Source organism: Larus michahellis, chromosome Z (assembly GCF_964199755.1).
Source record: "Larus michahellis chromosome Z, bLarMic1.1, whole genome shotgun sequence".
Lineage (NCBI taxonomy): Eukaryota > Metazoa > Chordata > Aves > Charadriiformes > Laridae > Larus > Larus michahellis.
Window position 1 is genome coordinate 1,884,687 of NC_133930.1, and position 13,599 is coordinate 1,898,285.

Genomic DNA, 13,599 nt, shown 5'->3' on the forward strand with positions numbered 1-13,599 from the left:
ATACTATTGCAGAAGTAAGTACCTGTGTTCCCAACAGATTCATTGCGTTTCGAATCTAAGCTGGCCCCAGCAAAGTGGGTTGTCCTCTACATAAATGGTATCGCTTGCGTTTAATCTTCCATCAGTTCTAAAATCTTCCAGACTATAGGCTATTTTGGGAGATAACCTCCTGCCAGCAGTCTGTCTGAACCCAAAGAGGTCGTGTGCAGTTGGCCACAGATGAAGGGCCTCCAGAGAACGTCCATAATTCACATCTCCGTCTTACATTGCTGCACATAGAATCAGAAAAGTTTCAATCATAGAATGGTCTGGGTTGAAAGGGACCTTCAAGATCATTTTGTTCACCTCCCACTAGAGCAGGTTGCTCAGAGCCCCATCCAGCCTAGTCTTGAACACCTCTAGGGATGCGTGTCCTGTCCCGGCTGCTGCACCACACGCACGGGGCAAGCTGAGAGCCTCTAGCAGGAGAAACGCCAGATTCATACCTCTGGGATATGATGGCACAAGTTGAGTCAACGCAGCTTGACTTGGGGGCCACCAGACCCAGAGGAGCTTGGCAGGAGGGCTTCACAGCTTGAGGTGGGCAACGACTGCTGGGAAGACCTGGCCACTTGTAGGGTATGAGGGATTTAAGAACTCTAGTAACCCGGTGAGTTTGGTTTCTTGTAGGAGCAGAAAGCGGTGGCACCTCTGTACACCTTACTGACAGACTCTGGTATTGACCCCGCTCATTTTCAGTTGCATAAAACCAGATCTCCACGTAGTCAACTGCTCCTCAAAACCTGCAGGAACACAATTTCTACTCTCACGAGCCTTCGCTGTTCTTCCACAGAGATCTCCTCTTTGCTATTGTTCAGTTAAACTTCTGATAATAACAGTTAATAAGATACAAGAAAAAGACAAGTGCCTAAAATAGGAACGCACGCAACTATGTCAAAAATTGCTTGGCAACTGCCTAAACATGCTACATCGCTTTCTCAAACCTGACATTTTTATAAGTTTCTGAAGCTTTGCCTTCTGCACCTCAGGCCACCCTGCCTGTGCCGGTGGGAATTTGGTTCATACCGAAGCCCCACTGGAGAGCGGGGAGAGGGGCACCTGAACATCATGAGTGCAGCTCCAGCAGGTAAAGAATTCAGTGACCCCAGGACCGGTGCCTTAAGCTCTGTCGCAAGACACCAGCCTTGTTCCAGATCTATTGATGGGTTCCGGCCTCGGGCTCTAAGGTGTCTGGATGCAGAAGTTTGCATGACAACCTTTGGACAAGAGAGTCCTAGACACCACCTTGAAGTTGAATGCCCAAATATGAGGTGAAAGGATGATGGTCCTGCTTCTTTTCTCTCTTCTTCTGGTCCCAGGGGTCTTGACTTTTGCTGCCTATAGTCCAAACCAACCTCCCGCCTAATGGTCATGATGCTCCTGCACCAAAAGTGCCATTCAAGGCACTCATGCTCTGAATCCTTTCAGGTAGAAGAAAGCATTAAACCTTTGCATTAAAGCTTCCCAGGAGAGACCGCGCACCACCGGGCACCTATCACCACCACACTTTCCTAAGGAAAACAAAACCACTTATCCCAACTCCGTGTTTTTAAAGAAATACGCCTGGTAATTCTGAGTTGGGCTTCCTAGCCGTCTCCATCATGAAAGCTGCTTTTTAAAAATGTTTTCCCTAGCGATTCATCCCTCCCCTTAATGAGATGCAACGATTAAAATGTTCTTGTTATTACATTTCGCTTTTTGTTTCAACAGCTGCTTCTCTGCTGATCTGCACTGAAAACATTTCAGACAGAAAACATTTATGAAGCTACTTGCAGTCATTGATAATAGAGTGCATGCTTTGATTGCGCCTTTGATTTTTGCCCTCCCCCTTCTTTCTCTGTAGGTAACAGCTTTAATGATATTTTCATTAAAATCTGGTTCCACGCTGCACGCAAAGATGCAACTTCAGAGAGCCTGCAGGCAGCGTAATTATTAACACAGCAAAACCTGCTTCCCCACGCTGGACACGCTCTGAAGACGTGACAGTTGTTTGGCAGGACCGGCCCAGCCGCCTCCAGTGCCGTCCACAAGAGCTGGCGATGGAGCCAGCTTTTGGAAGTAGCTGCCACTTGTATTTTCACAGAGTCTTCTGGTTTTCATTAGTTTTCCCTTTAAGTCTTCACGTGGTGCCCAGCTGTGCACCACAGATGTGTGAATCCAATAGAGAATCGTAGAACGGTCTAAGTTGGAAGAGACGTTTGAGATCGTCAAGTCCAACCGCCAACCTAACTCTAACAAAAACCACCACTAACCCACGTCCCTCAGCACCACGTCTGCCCGGCTTTTCAATACCTCCAGGGATGGTGACTCCACCACTGCCATGGGCAGCCTCTTCCAATGCTTGATAACCCTTTCGGTGAAGACGTTTCTCCTAATATCCATCCTAAACCTCCCCTGGCGCAACTTGAGGCCGTTTCCTCTTGTCCCATCGCCTGTTCCTTGGGAGCAGAGACCGACCCCCCCTGGCTACCCCCTCCTTTCAGGGAGCTGCAGAGAGCGAGAAGGTCTCCCCTCAGCCTCCTTCTCTCCAGGCTGAACACCCCCAGCTCCCTCAGCCGCTCCTCGCCAGACTTGTGCTCCAGACTCCTCACCAGCTCCGCTGCCCTTCTCTGGACATGCTCCAGCACCTCAAGGTCGTCTTTAGTGTCCTGAGGGGCCCAAAACTGGATACAGCCCTCGAGGTGGGGCCTCCCCAGTACCCAGTACAGGGGTCACTGTGCCAGTCCTGCTGGCCACACTGTTCCTGACACAGGCCAGGATGCTGTTAGCCCTCTTGGCCACCTGTGCCCAGGTGACCAATATTCTTTGATTTGCTAAGGAACAGGGGACCAGGGATGGTGCCACCAAATGGCAGGTGATGGAGGTAGCTCAGCTCCGAACTCTGCAGCCAAGGGAAAGCGCCTCCTTGGAGCTGCCCGTACCAGAGGAGGTGTGGGAACGCGTCCTCCTCCACCCTCCTGCTGGGGAGCGGCAGGAACCCGGGGGGGAGGACGGGGACACGAGCATCTCTCAGGCCCCCGAATGTGGCAGCAGGGCACAACGCCACAATACAAACTCTAGGAAGTCTGGAACAAGAGGCAGGCGGCAGGATGGTGTTATCTTCTTGCCACATAAAAACCTGGCCAAAACCAGGTAAGACAGTGGCAGCAGAAGCAGCTCAACACTTATACAGGCTCTTAATTAATGAAGAAACTTTTAAAAGTATCTTCAGTACCCAGCGTTTCCACTCCCATACTTCTTTTGCCGGACTTGCAAACATTTCAGCATGTATCACCGTGTACAGCTCTAGGAATCAAACCAACCTGTTCGCCTCGCTACTAAACTCAGAAAGACAACGATATTTCCTATGTTTTCCTGCTATTATTATTACAAAATGCCGACGGGCTGTATTTGTGTCAGGGAAGGCAGAAACTGCAGACAGAGGAAGAAGTAGTCTGTTGTAATGGTTTGCACTGGGGAGAAAATCTGTCTGTCAATCAAAATTTATTAAGATTTCACTAATGTCAATAAGCTACTTAAAAGTAAATACGGGGCGCAAATGCAAACACTCAAGTAACGTCGTCAAGGAAGAAGTAGCTGCCGGTCAGCGAGAGAAATTCATTTCGAAAACGAGCTTTTGTTACCAAATCCATCTGCTTCAGGGTGTCCAAACACGCCCTGCGTTTGTTTTGAGGTCTGAAAAAATGGAAGGAAAAGCTTTCTGAAAGGAAGAGCATTTCCGAGGGCTGGAGGCCCCGCTATGCACTTAGGCGAAACGACAGCGGCCGCCGAGCGAAAAAGCAACTCCTATTGACTTCAAGAGGGAACAGAAATTCAACCTTTTATTTTGAGAAAGAGCGCGCAGAAAGATAGGTTACAGCAATCCCGGCCCTGGCTCAGGCTTCCAGAGGGAGCTCGGATAAATAATTTAGTGCTTTTATGCTTCAATTTCCTTCCCATAAAATGGCATAATAATATATCTCCTACCCATTCTTTATCTTACCTATTTATATTGCAAGATTTCTGGGGTAGGAAGAAAGGGCCAGATAAAACAAAGATGAATGCCTGTCAAACGGAACTGAGACAGAATTTCAATTCCTACATCCCAAGCTACTTGAGAAACGCTCGGCAGCAGCTCAGTTTATAGGACATCTTCTCTCTGACCTTCTCCCTCTCCTGGTGCTGTGCAGCTGCAGAGGACCAGAGCGGTTGCGGCTGAGCCCCCCCGGTGATGGCAGCACCCCAGTCCCGGATGGGAGCAGAGCTGGATGGTCAATCAAACACCCCTGTGACAGTGATGGGCTTGGATATCCCAAGGAGACAACCAACATGGAAGGGGCCAAAGGACCTACCTGAATTTTTAAATGATTTGGCCCTTCCGTGAGCCAGCAATGTGCGCTGGCAGCCCAGAAACCCCCCGCAGCCTGGGCTGCATCCCCAGCAGCGTGGGCAGCAGGGCGAGGGGGGGGATTCTGCCCCTCTGCTGCGCTCGGGGGAGACCCCCCTGCAGTGCTGCCTCCAGCTCTGGGGCACCAACAGCAGAAGGACACGGAGCTGTTGGAGCGGGGCCAGAGGAGGCCCCGGAGATGCTGGGAGGGCTGGAGCCCCTCTGCTGGGAGGACAGGCTGAGAGAGCTGGGGGGGTTCAGCCTGGAGAAGAGAAGGCTCCGCGGAGACCTTCCAGCCCCTGCCAGTCCCTCAAGGGGCTCCAGGAAAGCTGGGGAGGGACTCTGGAGCAGGGAGGGGAGCCATGGGACGAGGGGGAATGGTTTTAAACTGGAAGAGGGGAGATTGAGATGAGATCTGAGGCAGAAATTCTTTGCTGTGAGGGTGGTGAGCCCCTGGCCCAGGTTGCCCAGAGAAGCTGTGGCTGCCCCATCCCTGGAGGGGTTCAAGGCCAGGTTGGCCGGGGTTTGGAGCAGTTTGAATCTGGTGGGAGATGTCCCTGCCCAGGGCAGGGGGGTGGAACGAGATCATCTTTAAAGGTCCCTTCCAACCAAAACATTTCTATGGTTCCATGATTCCTAGGAATAGTAGGCTGGAGAACATCCCTTGCTCAACAGCAGAGGTTCAAGAGTCTGTCTTCTGTCTCAGGTCTAGTCCCTCCCCTAAATTTGTAGAAATCACAGCACAAACGGCCTTGATCATCATTTAGGTCTCTGGACAATGGGTGTCATAAAAACAAAACCCGTCTCCCTATAGAGACAGCTTTGTTTCTGATGAAAAGAGTTGAGAAGAGCTTTGTACCACCATTCAGCCAGGGCAGCGGTGGAGTCACCATCCCTGGAAATATTTAAAAGCCAGGCAGACGTGGTGCTGAGGGACATGGGTTAGTGGTGGTTTTTGTCAGTGTTGGGTCGATGGTTGGACTTGATGATCTGAAAGGTCCTTTCCAACCTCGACAATTCTATGATTCCGTACAATGTGGTGGCACTGGATCAGCTGGAGGCACTGAGCAGGTTTCTTCCCAGTGCCCAAATTAAGCTCGGTGAAGTTTATTTCATTTCCAGCTCATTACCACTCGCCTCAATCGCCACTTTTTTTCCGGAAAGGGAGACAAACCTATCCCAGCAGAGCTTTTTGGATGAATCTCAGCAAAGCGAACACGCCAGTGCTCTCATCCAGGGACGGATCCGACAGAGCCAAAGCAAACTGCCCCGTCCGGCTGGGGACACACCGCCCTGTGTCCCACCAGCAGCGAGTGGGGAAGGACGGCCACGCTGCCCGAGGACTGCGGCATCAAAACCCTCCCTTGAGGGACATAAGGATGAAGGAAACGGACCCTGGTGCAAAAGAGCTTCCAACTACAACATATTTCATAGCGGCAAGGTGACATCTTCATCCGGCGGGGTAAGGGGTGCCAGGGGTTGTCCGTCTGTCCTACACCGGGTCGAGGGGGATCCAGGCAGGGCCAGCGTGCCTCTGCATCACAGTCTGCATAGAAATATGGAGATTTCATGCAAACGATGCAACGCCTCGATTTGCATAGTTGATTAAGACAGGCTCACCTGCTCTGCATTTTCATTTTTTTCAGATAAAAGTGGCTTTAATTTTCTGCTCCTTCTCGGCAAGTCAGTCGAAGCAAAGTGTTTTACTTGGCATAATGGCGCCTTCGCGTCTCAGCGAAGCCGGAGCAGAATTACAACATCCCTCTCACCAGCGAAGCTCATTATTTATAAAAAGCAACGATTAGGTGACAAGCACCCAATCCCTCCCATCGGCCACCTCCACGACGCACTGAAAGGAAGGAGCATGCGGCGCAGGCAAACCTCCGAAATGGAAAATCCCTCTTCTCGTTTAACGCATTTGGAATATTTTCACCCCAGCAGATTATTTCTGGTAAACATGGTCTTCACAGACATCAAAACATTTGGGAAAAAAAAAAACGCGACAATTTCTGCTTAGCGAGAAAAACGAAGCGAAGTAATTCTATAATGCTGAAACATCCAGTAATGATGTTTTCAAACTGAAATGGTTCTTTTTCTAAATAACTTTTAAATTAGTCACATGGATTTTGGCGTAAGCTTTTCACAGTTGTTCTAGACAGGAGAACAGAATGAAATATATTAAATTCATTAAAGGAAAAAAAGGAGAGCGATCAAGAATGGGTTTTGCTGTAGTTTAAAATACAATAAGAGACTCCAGCATCAGAAAATTTCTCAATTTTCCCGAAATTTCCCAAAAAACCCAAACCCCAAACCCCTGGTCCTTGCCGCGCTCTGCCTAACCGCAATCTGTATTTAAAGAGTCCGATGAAAAACATAAAATAGTTTTAAAGAAGAAGTAAGCATAAATAGAAATGTTTTTGGTAAAAAATAAATACTGTCTGAGGGAAACAGGATGGGTCTGTCCTCAGAAACTCCCTCAGGCCAAACCCTCCGGAGCACCAGGAAAGAAAACACAACAGCTTTTTACTGCTTCTGTTCTAATTCTCATGGAGGTCGTGGGAGCCGATGCCGGGACTTTCAGAGATTTCTGCAAGAACATCTCGACACCTCTCAGGAATGAGGAGGGTCAGAGGAATTTTCAAACCTACCAAAGCCAAAGGATTTTTTATTTTTGAATTTTCTTTTCCAGGAGGTATAAAAAGATGAGTATGTGTCTGAGGAGAGGAAGTCTTTCTGGTATAGTGGCAACCTCAGTAATCACAGAATGGTTTGGGTTGGAAGGGAGCTTAAAAGCCCACCCAGTGCCACCCCCTGCCCTGGGCAGGGACACCTCCCACCAGCCCAGGTTGCTCCAAGCCCCGGCCAACCTGGCCTTGAACCCCTCCAGGGATGGGGCAGCCACAGCTGCTCTGGGCAACCTGGGCCAGGGGCTCACCACCCTCACAGCAAAGAATTCCTTCCTCAGATCTCATCTAAATCTACAGGAAAACAACACCTGAACCTGGCACTGATTCGTCTTGTACCAGCAATTCCACCCTAAGCATGAAGCCATGGAGATACCTCCTGACGACTGCGGTAGGAAGGATTCAGTGTCTACATCTGAAATAATATGTATTTCTCATCTACCGGGGCTCTTCCCCTGTGCAACTGAGGACACCAAGACCTAAGAAGGTCTCACAAACGGGATGCAAAGTCATTTGAATTCAATTTTAATTATCATGTTTCATACAGCAATGCAACTTTCTAATGAGACGGATGCTTTTCAAAGAAGGCAGAAGAGCCAGCCAGGAAAAAAAAATATCAACCAAACAAAACCCCCAAAAGAAAAGCTTTTGACTGCATTATTTCAGTTAATTAAGATGAATGATGAACAGCAAGCAATTCGTGGCGCTTTAAATTGAACCCAAGACAGTTTGAAAATGAACATTTTTACTTTCTGGGCTTTATTGGGTTTTTAATTTAACTCTTAGTCTACTGAGGCGGTAACAAATTCTCCTGCTCTTAATGAGCCAGAATCCGCCCTCCTCTCTCAGAGAAAAGAAGGGTTTGCAAGACACCTACAGGGGATGAAGATTCCCACCTGTCTTCACCATTTTGCCCATTTTAGAACAAAGGGATGACGATGTACGGGGATGAAACACCTTGCTCCGGGGCGTTGCACGAGCCAGCTGGAAACTTCAACTCCAGAGAGCTTCTGGAGGTAGCACTATCTGTCAAGTAAAAATTCAGTAAGAATTTAATCAGGTGCCCTTCAGAGGGCACCTGGCCGCAGGAGGGACCGAGCTGAGACAAGAAGGCAACGGGGTGGCACCACTGCGGGGTGGAAATGCTCTCGGTGATGGAGATGACTTGGGAAGGTGTAAATTTTTCAACTGAGTAAATAGCTTGAAGCCTCTGATCATGGTGAGTTTTGCAGAAATGCTGGGAAGAACTGGCCACATTCTCACCTGGCCCCTTTTTTTGCTGCTTAAACAGGAGGCGAGAACCAATCTAAGCTCCAAGATAGATGTGCTGAATATTTTCCTCTCCTCCTCTTCGCAACTTTTTTCAAAAGTCTCTATGAAGCAGCACAATATAAATTTTCATTTTTCTCTTATTTGATCCCTCCTTGTATCTCTTTATTGCAAACTGCCTTTACGAAAGTCTTAATCAGCCTCCCCATGACGCACGGGGAACCAAATATTTGGCAGGTAAGCGCAGACGGAGTCACTGAATCTGGCTTGAAGTACTGCATTTTCTTCCACAAGAGAAACTAGAAATTCCAGGGGAAATAGAACGGGGGGGGGAAAAAAAAAAAAAAGGCCATGGCACTAAAACTAACCAGAGTCTGAAGAATAAAATAGCAGGAGGTGATCCTTAATCTCAATCACCAATGCTAACAGCCCTGACTCCAGTTTAAATGTATTTAAAAAGCAAACTCCGGGCTGACCACCCCCCGGGGCACGTTCAGACCCAGCCCCGAGGTGGCAGAAGAGGACGGGAGCTGGGAACGGGAGCTGGGAGCGGGAGCAGGCAGATCGCTTGCCATGGGAAAATGGCTGAGATTCCCCACAAAATAAAAATAAATTTCTGCTTTCTTCGAAATTAAACCCGGCGTAAAAACAAAAGCAGGGGAAACAAACGACAAAATTCATTCAGGGGATCTGAATTCCTATTTTCCGTTGCAGAGGAGAGCTCTAAGGATACTCAGATCCGTGGCCGGGGACACCACCGGTGTCCCCATGACCAGGCTAAAGCAAGACCTCACCCTGCTCCTGCAACAACCTCCCGCAACGTGAAGCCTCCTCCAAGCGTCGAGCCCGAAACCAGCTCTTTTCTCTCAAGAAAAAGACGCCCAAAATCGACAAAGTGGACGGGAAGCCGGAAGCAGGACTCAAAGACGGACAGAAAAACAGACGCCACCACCTTTTCCTTTAGGTCTGCCCAACTTTTAGACAAGAAGATACGTTTCATTAAAATTTAAAGCAATTGAAAACCTCCCCCCCACCTCCCCGCCCCACCTCCCGATGCTCCACATAAATTACTCGTAAAATTAAAGAACCATGCACGAATGGCATGAAGTTACCCCAGGGTGTATTTCACTGAGCCATTATGGAAGAATACACACAAATGAGGAGGATATTAATGACTCCACAGAACGCATTTTTCAGGACTGCTTCGCCCTTTCATCAAATGACAAGAAAAATTCACTGCCGAGGCACTGCACCGGAGACGCTCGCGTTTCTGCCTGCCCCAGCTCTTGCATATATTGATAAATGGATGAAAGATATATAATATATATATAAGTACCCCTGCGCCTTGCAAAACAGACGCTGCCCAAAACCAACGCGGCCATTCCTTATTCTGAGCATCTTTTTCTACACACAAAATTTGGCAAGGCGAGAATGCAGACTCCGGCTGAGACTTTTTTTTCCTTTAAAATAACGTATGTAATGTTGCTGTAAACTGATATATGGAGAGCAGGACCTTCGCGTCCTCGGTCCACCACTGTGACAGCCGACGCGGGACGGGCCGCGGCGGAGAAGGCTCCTGATGGAGCCCATGGCTCCCTCATTAGATGGGACTAGCTGCAGGCCTGTTAAAAATTATTAATTTTTGTTACATCAGTACAGGATGGAAAGGGAAATCCCTGCCACTGATGGATATGGTTTAAGCAGCGTGGACAGACTAACTGTACCTGGGAGTGACGGAAAGTCAGGGACTCAATGAATAGCCCAGGCTGGAAGGGACCTGGAAACATCTTTTCTCAACATCGATTATTTGTGTCTTGGGGATGGAGAAACCAAGAAGCTTCAATGATCCACCATGGGAGGTTTTATGGATAACCTGCAGCGCCTGCCCAAACTCATGCCAGGGCTCTCATTTCAGCAAGACCCTGACCATCATGAGCTCATTCAGCATCATTTATAGTAACAACTTTATCATCCTTGTGACTGAAACTGGTACCCAAAATAGCAGAGCAGGGAGCAAAGGGGGCACCAGGGCCCTCTGAAATACTCGGCATCCAACAGCGGCAGGGGCCAGCCCTGCTTGGGGACCCCGGCCAGCCCGGAGAGGTGACAATCGGGCACCGTCTCTGCCTCGGTGTCTAAAACGGACGGGTCTGATACAAGTCTTCAGAAAAATTCAATTATTCCAGCACACGTTTACTTTGCAAACTTAATTTGCGCAGATCAACATCTATGGACTTGACTACCGCTTGATAAAATTGTCATCCACGTGGGCTTTAAAGACATCCCCCCCTTCCCTTGCTTTTTGACGTGGAATTTCACCGCATTGATTTTAATGGTCTTGTAATTTTCTATGCGCTTTTGACATTTGTAGAAGAAATGTATGTTAAAAGAGGCTGCAGGTGAAATTTTGTCCCTGTCTTTTTAATGTTTCCTGTGCAATAACCTCGAAGAATATTGTCTCCACTGACAAACTTGGAGGGGGAAAAAACAAACAAACAAACAAAAAACCACACTAAAACCAGAAACTTCGACAGCTTCTGGTGCAACTGCTTTAATGCAGTACCGATGGTAGTTTTTTGGTGCTATTTGTCTTGGCGAGAAAATTCAGGCGCAGCCAGTCAGTGATCAAACGAGAAAAGAAATAATACAAATGCTTCCTCACCATAACCACAAAAAAAAATATGAAATTCTGAAACGAGAAAGGGACTAATTTCTGAGGTTAGATGCGCTGGCCTCCAATGGGAATTGAAAGTAATTCCGGAAGTATTTAGGCAGGGGTGGATGTCGGTGACCAAGGCCACCCAAGTCTCCTAGGCAAGTAGGAGACCCTCTATAGCTGCTGCAAAACGCTGCCCTTGCTACATAAATCCCCTACAAATCTCTCTATTTGTTTCAGAATTTCCATTTTCAGGCCATCGGGGTGGGGAGCTCGGCTCCTCCCGGCTGCTCCCCACCTTGGGGGCAACCACGGGGTGGGGGTGTCAGAGATTTGCCCCTCGTAGGACAGCGCAGGAGAGGGGGAGACATAGGGGTACGCAGCCGGGCTTCTCGTCAGTAGGTACAGCAATACTGCCCTACCTTCAGAAGGGTACGGGAATTAATTATCCCTTAACAAAGCCCCTAACGATGCTCGGGCAGAAGTTGAGACGCCAGCGCACGCTGAATTATTCCATGGAAGGGAGATGAGAAGAGGCGACTTTCCGAGGCTGGAGTGATGCCGTCAAGTTTCTCTGGGGCATGGCAACGCGCTTTCCTCTTCATCTCCTCTTTCACCAACTAATACACACATCCCGGAGACACAGATTTCTTAAGGAAACCAGTTTTAATTCATAAGGGCGGTGAAAAAGAAGGGAGCTGGTCCCACAGCAGGGAACAGCTTTCAAAGCTCGGATGGACAATTCCAATCCTCCTGGCGAGAATAGATGCGTTTCTTTATCCCCTGCTACCAAGCCGCTTTCACAGCATCTTGAGGAGCCAAAATAATAACTCACAAAGTCGCCACATGTGGTATGAAAAGATTAGACATGGCTTAAGCAGGCAGGGATTTAAATCCGGGCCGATAATACTGTAGTGAAATTATATACCATAAAGGCAGAGAAAAAGGGGTTGTAGTATACTTTAAAAAAAAAAAAAAGTGTGGGGGGGTTGTCTATTAATCTGGGGACAAAAACCTTCATATAAATCCAGCCCATACATTCTGGATGATTATTTCAAATAGCTGGAACTTGTTCTGTTGATCTTTTAAAACTGATTATTGAGCAAATGTATGCACTTTCAGAAACAGGCGCCGACAGACATGAATTTCAGATGTCCTTTTTCATCAGCTTTTTCTTCTTTAACAATGCCAGATTGCATAATACTTCTGATATTTTCAAATAATGTGGAAATTCAATTTATGTGCAGCCATGTAATTTATTGTACAATAGTTACAGCATGTTCTAAAAGACAGCCACATGGAAGCTGACTGCCTCCCAGGACTGCTTTCAAAATGATAAGATAATTTGGTCAACAGTGGAAAAAAAAAAAAAAAAAAAAGGGGGGAAAAGAAAAATGGAAAGCAATATTTCCCCCATGCTCAAACTTGACACGTTAGAGAAATCTTGAAGTTATTAAAATAGGAAAGATATTCCCAATGTCTACACACGAAACGGAGCCAGTAACTGCGCGGTGGCAGCTTCAGACAGTAACAGCGGGGGGTAGCGGCGCTTGCTTTTCACCAGGGTTTTGCGAGGGGGAAGGCATTTTCCAGATTGAAATGTTATTTTACTGCCATAAATACATAGATACATTACATATATAAAATACAAACACACAGAGAAATGCGTATATGCGCTTTTGTGCGTGTGCGTCTAAGCGGGGACAAATTACTGACAGCTAAATGATGCTGACGGTTAGTTACTTAACGCCTTACTTTCAAAAGGTTCATATTCATAAATTGGCTTTCAAGACTTATTTCTCCCAAAAAGGGGGAGGATACAACCCTGCTCGTGTCTGCAGACGGCAGCAGCGTAACCGCAAACGAGTGCGGTAAGTGGCGGCGCAATCTCAGAGCGGGAATTGAAGAGGTACCGAAAACGCAAGGCCACCCAGAAAAACAGAGCGTTACCTGTCTCGGGTGGTATTTCACTAACGACACTGCTCTTGGCGGGCTGGGAAGCGACGACAGGGAGGAAAACTCATGTTTTGTGATAAATAAAGCTATAGTCGTAAAATCACGGCATAATCTAAGTTGAAAGGTCCATTTCCCCCTCGCTCACAACATCCCACGCCTGGTCAGGGGACGTCACGCATCCTCCCACGGGCCCTAATAGACGCCTTTCCTGGGGCTCAGCTTAACTGGAAAAGGAACTGAACAGTTCAAAAGCCACCTTAAAGCCACCTCCGGAGGCTCGTCTTATCCTAGGATTTGCTTCCAAGCTCCTCTTTCCCCTCCAGACCCCCCGGGGAGAACCATTTCCACCTCCTCTCCCTGCTCCCAGCAATGAGCCACCTGCGGCAAACGAATCAAGAAAAGACATTTCAGGGTTTACCAGCTGGTACCTTCAACACAACGAGGAATTTTCAGACAAATATTGCCTCTCAGTGAAATTTCTGCCCCTGGCGACGTGTGACCATGTAAAACAGTTCCTGTGCTTCTGGTAAGCATCAGATTTTCCGCTTTGTTACAGAGGGGGAGCGGATTCTGGCAGGGATTTACCGACGGAGCGTAAAAGCAGCTCAGCATCCCACCATCATCCCCCC

The 13,599-nt window shown here is 48.0% G+C and overlaps 1 protein-coding gene across 2 annotated transcripts in view; it reads right to left on the bottom strand.

The window, feature by feature from the left end:
• Positions 1 to 13,599, bottom strand: part of DCC (DCC netrin 1 receptor) — a 592,501-nt gene that overhangs the window by 158,442 nt on the left and 420,460 nt on the right. The window lies entirely within an intron of this gene.